The 8,993-nt window shown below is 38.3% G+C and overlaps 1 non-coding gene across 1 annotated transcript; it reads right to left on the minus strand.

Moving 5' to 3' along the window:
* Positions 1–5,404: 5,404 nt before the first annotated feature.
* On the minus strand, positions 5,405–5,511 carry LOC143565331 (small nucleolar RNA R71). Its single transcript, XR_013141048.1, has one exon. It is a non-coding gene; the product is annotated as a small nucleolar RNA R71 (small nucleolar RNA).
* Positions 5,512–8,993: the final 3,482 nt, after the last annotated feature.

The raw sequence follows: 8,993 nt of genomic DNA on the forward strand, positions 1-8,993 counted from the left end.
AGAGTTGTAGTGAGATTTCTCAAGGCTCTTTTCTCTCAGTTTGGTGTTCCGAAAGCCTTGATTAGTGATCGAGGTACTCACTTCTGCAACGCGCAGATGGAGAAGGCGGTTGCAGCGCTATGGGGTCACCCATCGGCTTGCGACGCCTACCACCCGCAGACTAGTAGGCAGGTGGAAGTGAGTAACCGGGGCAATAAACGCTTTCTTGAGAAGATAGTTGGGCTAAACCTAAAGGATTGGTCCGATAAGCTAGATGACGCTCATTGGGCTTTCCGTACAGCGTATAAAACTCTAACCGGTTCTACACCGTTTCGGATGATTTATGGGAAGGCCTATCATCTGCCCGTCGAGTTGGAGCATCGTGCCTCATGGGCACTTCAAACAGTTAACCTCGATCTTTTGACTGCTGGAGATCATTGTTTTCGTCAGTTACATGATTTGGAGGAGCTTCTTAATCATGCATATGCGCATTCATATAACTATAAGCAGAGGACTAAGGAGTTGCATGATGGAAAGTTACGAGGTTACAAACAATTCAAGTGTGGGGACACCGTACTTCTTTTTAATTCCCGGTTGAAATTATTCCCGGGAAAGCTTAAGTCCCGATGGTATGAACCGTACACAGACAAGGAAGTCTTCCCGTATGGAGAAATTGAGATTAAAGATAAAAACGGGAGCTTCAAGGTTAATGGTCACCGTTTCAAACATTATATCGGCGAGAAGGCGGAAGAAAGGGAAGGCGTGGTCTTGCGACTCATAGCATTTGATGCATAGGCATGATGGGGGGTCAGGCTGAGGACCGGCTAAACTAAGCGCTCTCGGGAGGCAGCCCAAGTTGTAGAGTTTTGTAGTTATTTTGTTTATTTTATTTTCTGTTCAGGATATCTCTCTATTAACGACCGCTCGTACTCAATCTCCATTCGAGTTGGTCGATTTTAGAAATATTCTGTTTATAAAAAAAATTAAAAAAATATTTAAAAATCCAAAAAAGTCTTAACATGCAAAAATACAAAAATATGTTTATTTCTTATATTTTCTTTTTGTTTTGTACGCTGCTATATGCAAGCGAGTGTGGTTTAGTACAGATGGTATTTATTCGCATGATAGCTCTGATGGCGTTATGGAACCTGCTCCCGAGGATCACAAGATTAGAAGACACAGCTATTTACTAGGAGAGTATTAGTTCTTTTCTATCGTATTTTTAGTTTCTAGAATAGTTTTATTTTTATTTCTTTTTCTTGTTCTCATCGAGGACGATGTTTTCGTTCATGTGTGGGGATGGGAGTTTATTTTACTTAGATGTAGGACAAAAAAAAAGATAAAAAAAGAGAGAGAGAGAGAGGTTTTTAAATGTCCCTTGTTTTTGAATTTCTGCGTTAAACAGGAAATGATATTATTATAGAGTGTTTTTGACAAATTCTTGGTGTTTTTTGTAAAAAAAAATTAAAAAAATAATATATATATATATAATAATATATATATATATATATATAATAATAAATCAGAGCAGTGTCGATAGGCCCACACATAATGTAATGTAGCTGAACGGTTTACACTTAGTGTTCGATGAGTTGGTAGGCTCAGCCTTTAAGAATGAAAGGGCGGTTTTGGTTGTTGATTTAATTGAACCCTTTCAAAATGCTTGATTTTTTGTGGGATACATGTTAGACTATAGAAAATGGGATGAAAGGTCGGGTCATACTCAAGCCTTATGTTTAGTTTGATCGTAAAAAATTAAAATTTTATAGAAATCCGAATGGACCAATCATACGATGCTTGGGTAGGTTTAACGTTAGGGTATGCCTAAGTAGCCTGTGATATAAACATAAATTTCATACTTCTAGTTTTAGTGGTTAACACTTCATAGGCGTATGGTTTTATAACCTTAAATCCTGTATTGATGGGATGCTCCGGGGTTCGGAGACCATGGGTCTTTATGCGAAATGTCATCTGGGTATTCATATCTCCTAAGTGGATTTATGAATATTAAAAGAGCTCAAAGGGCAAACCCGTAGTTTTTCTGCCAAACATAAGTCATTAAACATGATTATCTCGGACTTCAAAGTACAAAATACACTACTGACTTGATCATCCATGCAGATAGTCATATGGGGTCCCCTTGCTCGCGTTCTATTACCTTAAGAAACGGACCACAAGGGACACGTCATATGTAAGCCCTAAAGATGATTTGTGCATAGTCACCTATGGATATGGACTTTAGGGTATTTCTTGATAACGGGGGTATGTCATGTAGTGGGGAACACTTACTAGTTAGTTAATTAATACATACCTTAATCGTATCTAATGGCTGCTAGGTAGACCTTAATGCTTAAGCCTAGGTGGATAAACAATATCCTTGATCGTCTTTAGCTATTCTTATAAGTGGTGCAACACGTTTTGATAAACTAGATATAAGGTTTAAGTCAAATTGGGGTGGCTCGGGTCCGATAAAGCCCTAAAAAATTGTTCTTAATTGTGGGTCCCACTTAGTCATACTTACTAATATATTTTTCACACCTTATCTGTCTCAGTAAGTATTAAGGGCATGGGTTTAAGTGGATCGCAATACCGACAATTGGCTTGATCTGACCTACTAAGTGAAAGCTGATAAGTGAACAGAAATGTATGGATTCATGATTATTTGTTCTATGGCTTTTTTAAAAAATAATAATAAATAAATAAATAATCCGAGAGTTTTTGTTTTTTTGCTTGGTTCTGATCCTGTGCAGAATTCTTTTGCAAGGAAGAAAACGGTTTAAGTGTGGGGATATTTGATATGTTTTAAATTATACGTATGAATAAAACTAGTACTTCCTATACTTTTAATAGTTTTTGAGTGTGTATCAATAAAATATTAGTCTCATTTAGCTCATATTTGGATTTTATAAGGTTTCATAAGACCACAAGCTAAAATATAGTATCTTACTTTACTTGAGGCTAAATAATAATAATAATATAATAATAATAATAATAAGTAAACTTATGTTTGTGAAGACTAAAATTGTTCATATGGTGCCAGCTAACAAAACAATATGGTGAGCTAGTAACTTTACTGGGCCGTGATTAATTTGTTTGTGGGATTGATAAAGAAGACAAACCCCTAACATTCATATGATATATAAAGAAAAAAAGAAGGGAGAGAGTGGTGTCTATTGTCAGGAAGAGCCGTGGTTTTTGAAAGGAGATTTTCGAGGCAGCTAGGTTTGAATGTGGGGGCTACTAGTTATTATTGGAGGAGCTGTAAGAGATGAAAAGGAGCATAGCAAATAAAAAAGTCACACGAAAATTATTAATAATTCTTTGTGAACCAAGAAAGAAGTCAGCAAAAGTAAGGTACAACAATTAGTGGTGGTGTGAATATTATTTTTTTGGAGATGCATACTCTTTGTTATCTGTTTTCAATTATGGTTGATATGGATTTTGCTATTATTTGCGAGTTTGTTAATATTATTATGAGTAGCTAAACTCAATAGAACTACCTAGGTTTGGTTTATTTACGACGTGTTGACGATTGTTTTGGGAGGGCTAGCGAACATATAATTGTTTTTCTATTGTTAAGTTCATATTATTATAATTTTATTCTATGATTACTATCAAGTTTGTCAATATTTTATTAATTAAACCTCGTGTGATTTTATCTTTATAAGAATTAGTTTCGTGTTTTGTTTGGGATTGCATGCTAGACTAATTACATGGTCTTTTTGGTTGTTTGTGGTTGGCGTCACCATAGGGATTGATTGGTTAGAGTTTTTCATCTCAGTGGTTCATCTCCTTTTAGTTGGACCAAGACATTAGGAGTCGATTTATCTCTTTGGTCTAGTCGATTTAGTTAGCCGTTGCGAGACCTTGTTCGGTTTTCTAGCCGTTGACTAGGTTAATTTATAAGTCGAATTATTTAATCTTTAATATTGAATTACCCCTTATTCTCTAGGTTTGTTAGGATTACGAGCCTTAGATGAATTTATGATTTTGATACGGACCAAGTAACTAATCATTAGGGTATTTAGAAAATCAATCGTGCTTTACCTATCTTTCTAGACGTTTTTAGGGGTCTTTAGCAAAACTGACCGTAGGGACCTATTTTCCCTTATTATTGTCTAGTTTGATCATCTTTAGAACACGGTTCATGTGTTCATTGTCACCCGAGGTCGTTGAGTGTGTCGTTAAGATTCTTGCCTAGGTGGTTCGCTTTCATCATATTTGAGAACCCCGTTAGTGCCGTTAGTGTCGTTAAGTTTTCCCGTTAGCTCCGTTAATTTAAGTAAGTTAGTTAAATTAGTTTAAATTAATTAAAACAAAATTAAAAAAATAATAATTAATTAAATATTGTTTTTAGGGCAGGACTTAGTTAGGGTTTAGTAAACGAGCCACCTCTAGTGTCCTTGAGTTCGATACCCGGACTTCCTTTCTCTTTGCTACACGCGACCGTTACACTTGCCGATTGTGTGAACTAGGTTAGGTTGTTTGGTTTTTAAAGCTTATTTGCGAATCGTTTTATTAGTCATATATATTTTTGCACATCAAGTTCTTATCGCCGTTGCCGGGGACACGGTTTGAGGCGATTAGAGAACGACCCGAGTTGGGAACTAGCCTGTTTATTTTTTGTTTTCTAGTTTAGATTAGTTTAACTTACTTAGTTTAATTTTGCTTATTTTTGTGTAGTTTGGGGCTCTACGTTCTACTTGAAAAAAAAATTATTTGGATAATAGCGACCATCCGAGTTAAAACCTTTTTCGCAGGGACCATCCGAGTTAAAACCTTTTTCCGAACCCGAACGTGAGTTTCATAGGCGATCTAAGGCACCACCGGTAGCAGAAGATAAGGGCGACACAGTACCACCACCGAGGAGGACCGTTGCAGACCCGGACCGTCCGGCCAATGCTGGCGCGAGATCCAGCATCTTTCCACCAGCTTTCTCGGTAAACACAAATTGGCAGATTCCATCTAATATTCTGAACACTATTTCACATTCTGCATAATTTCACGGGTTGATCCACGAAAACCCGCGTTCTCATCTTACTCGCATTGCTCGTATTTTGCGACACATTCAATCTCACCGGCGTTTCTGAAGATGCTATCAAGCTTCGTGTCTTTCCATTATCACTTGTTGATAAGGCCATGGTTGTAAAAGTCGGTAGGCGGTCATAGGCGGTCGACTAGGGAGTCGCGAGTACTCACGTGTATTCGGGGATTACTCGGAAAATACCTACGAAGTACTCGGCCGAGGTGGGGAGTACTCGATCTTGGCGGGGAGTAATCGGTGAGTACTCGGCCGCCTACTCGGGAGTTTTACAACATTGGATAAGGCTATTCTGTGGCTAGAATCCCTCCCACAGGCATAGCTACTTGGGCCGCCATGCAAGCCCAATTTCTTGAAAAATACGATCCTCTGGCTAAAGCCTCTCGTCTTCGTAATCAAATTTATTCTTTCCAAATGGAGGATACTGAGACTTTCTATGAGGCATGGGAGCGACTCAAAAATCTTCTAGCATTATACCCGAACCATGGTCTACAGGACGAGGCAGTTGTCGAGAAGTTCTATAATGGAGTGACATATGCGACACAGAGTATGCTTGACACAGCGGCGGGAGGCGACTTGCTGAAGACGAAGGATACCGATGAGTGCATAGCCCTGTTCAATGGGTTAGCGATGAGTTGATACCTGTGACCACCCGCTAGGAGTACCAAGAGCGTCCACTCTATATCACGTGGCTTACATTCGGTCGACACGAACACCGCACTTACGGCACAGGTTGAGGCGTTAACAAAGATGGTGAAGGACCTGCAGGTGAAGAGTCAGCTCTGCGAGATTTGTGGGGGAGGGGCATGATACGAATCCGTGCCCCATAGGTTTTCAGGAAGAGGCTGTTGACTTTATAAGCTATCCAAACCGAAACCAAAATTCCCATAATTCGGGATGGAGAAGCAATCAAAACTCAAACTGGACGAATGGAAATCAATCCGGCTTCCAGCAATGTCAAAGCATATCCAGGAGTCCGTCGAGGGGCCAAGAAGTGGAGAGAAGCCCACCTTAGAGGAGATGATGGCACAGCAGACACAGATGCCATCCAAGCTCATGACACGAGAAGATTCTCGTCATAAGGAAACCCAAGAGAATTTCCGTGAGCACGAAACCTTCATGAAAAATCAGGGAGCATCGATTCAGAATCTGGAGCGGAAAATGGGAGAGATAGCTAGTCGTTTAAATGAGAGGCCGCCGAGTACACTTCCGAGCAATACCGAGCAAAACCCGAAGGGATTCGCGAAAGCTGTGATTACTACGAGTGGTGCAGGGGCACGTAACGAGCCCGTGATTCAGGAGGTGACTACAGGAGGAGTCGTCAAGCAGCCTGCGGTCGATGGGGAGGAGCAGATAGACCAGAAGATACAAATGGATTCTTCACCGGGCAAGGTGCACTAGAGGCGCAGCCCAGCAAGTACAACACATGCCGAGAAGCAAGTGAAACCACCACTAAGAGTTTATAAGCCTAAATTGCCATATCTTGGGAGACTTCAGATGGACAAAGACGAGGAGCAAAACGCTAAATTCTTAGAACTTCTTCAGGAGCATCATGTAAACGTTCCATTCCTTGAGGCACTAACTCAAATGCCTAAATATGCCAAGTTCCTCATGGACATTTTTACGAATAAGTAGAAGTTAGCCGAAGTCTCTTTCGTTCCTCTTAGTGCTGATGCTCTGCCATTTTGTAGAGCAAGTTGCCTGAAAAGATGGCCGATCCTGGGAGTTTCACGATTCCTTACATCTTAGGCGATGATATGGTTAGTCATGCGTTGGCCGACCTTGGGGCCAGTATTAATCTGATTCCGTACATACATACATATTTACAAACTTTGGTTGTTATACACACAACTGATTCTTGAAACTCACCAACTATTTGTAGTTTACCCGTTTTAACATGTTTTTCAGGTATACCGGACTTGGACTACAGAGTCCATGTGCTACGTGTTTGACTTGCAATCAATGCTGGGTGAATTGATGCAAGTGTTCTAGTAAGAAGTAAAGCCGCTTATCGGGCTGGATTTAGTTTGTATCAACTAGTTGTAAACGATGTTAGATCAATGTAAAATATTGTAAATTAGTTTGTATTATTCTTGATAAGCAATGCGGTTGATACCAGAGGTATCTGTTACATTTCAGTTTTACGATTCCGCAATTTGTTATATGGGGTGTGACAAGAAATTAATCGATATTGAAAAGATGCACACCGATTTTCAGAAGTCTGGCCTTTTATCAAAGCCTTTGACAAAACAAGATTTCAATACTTGCTTGGTCTAAACGGTTTTAAAAGATTAAAAGATGTTCAACTACTCGGTTAAATCAATTTTATTTTCCTTTTCTTGTTTTTATTTTTTATTTGTTGGTTTTTAGGGGGAGAAAATATAAAAACACAAAATATTGTGATTTTCGTTTGTACAGAAAAATATAAAATTCTAAAAACATTCGAATATTCAAAATTCAAAAACATCGAAAAATGCTTCTCAAAATGAGTTCTTGAAGCAAAAAGAGAAAAAGATAGTACATTGAAGGGATTTGATCTAGCACATGAATAAATTAGATTAAAAAAATATCGTAAAGCTAGCAATATGATATGCAATGATAGGCTTGACAGACTATATAGGAATTGATAAGATATAAATATAACAATCACTGAATCTAATGGAATAACATCTTGACGAGTGATACTATATCATATTGAATAAGTCAAAAAGTTAAAAGATTACTGTGTGAGCATTCATTCATTTTGAAGAAAATTCTGCTTTATTTTTTCTTTAATTTTGGAAAGATATTCAACTTTATCTTTTCTTTATTTTTGTTCAAATTGTAAGACCCCGAATCCCAGGAATCCTATAGTTGGTTATCATATCCAAAAATTCTCAAACATTTAAAACCAAACAAGTTCATCTTATTAAAATCAATTCAGAGTAATAAACAGCGAAATAGTAAATATCAAAATCTCCAAAAACCGGGAAGAGTGCCCAAAACCATAATTTAAATGTTTAAAGTAATAAACGAAAAGAAAACAATTTACGTTATTAATCTCCGACTATATATGCCTTCAACCATACGGGTAGTCTCGAGCACGTCCAAGCGGTAGTTCCCTACTTCTCAACCTGAAAATCAATCTAACATATACATAAAGTCAGCTAGAGCTGAGTGAGTTCAAGTTTTCATAAACAGTATTCATAATTTATTTCAAAGGTTATAGATCTAAAACAGTGGGGGAATAATAAGCAAATAAATAAATAAATATCACCAAATAATACATTCATGGTCGAACACATGTACACGGGTCTCTCCACCACGAGTCAAGACTCGAGTAATATATTTGACCCGGACGCGGTAAGACATAAGCACGTGACACGAGCCTCTCCACCACGAGTCAAACCCGAGTAATATATTTGACTCGATCACGGCTTACACATCCAAACATGTGATACGGGCCTCACCACCAAGAGTATAACCCTAGTAATATATTTGACCCGATCATGGTTTAAAATACAACGGGTCTCTCCACCACGTGATTTTAAAACCCGAGTAATATATTTGACCCGCCTTAATGATGATCACGCCACACGGGCCTTTCCACCACCGGATTTGAAAACCCGAGTAATACATTTGACCCGGCCGTATCATCATGCACACACACATCAATGAGCCTACTCAAATAGTTCTTAGTCATAAGGAACTAAATAATATCAACACTCGTAGGTTGTAAGGTAATATATAATAGTCAGTCCATAATATGAACTAAAGTAAATAGGTCTTCTCGTATACAATTAACACCAAGCCTAATAACATCCTCGAGTCTAGACCATAAACAATGTATATAACCTTAAGGAAGTTATGACCGAAAAGAGTCCAGAATATCCTAAGGCATAGAATATAATCCACACCGGATTTCATAAATGCACAAATATTAACAAGACAATACAATGTCCTTCAAATTGTTTTAACGAGTAAAATCAGTTAA

The sequence above is a fragment of the Bidens hawaiensis genome, unplaced genomic scaffold (assembly GCF_021521415.1).
Source record: "Bidens hawaiensis isolate Kalapana, Puna unplaced genomic scaffold, B.hawaiensis_p1.1 tig00022318_1, whole genome shotgun sequence".
Classification (NCBI taxonomy): domain Eukaryota; kingdom Viridiplantae; phylum Streptophyta; class Magnoliopsida; order Asterales; family Asteraceae; genus Bidens; species Bidens hawaiensis.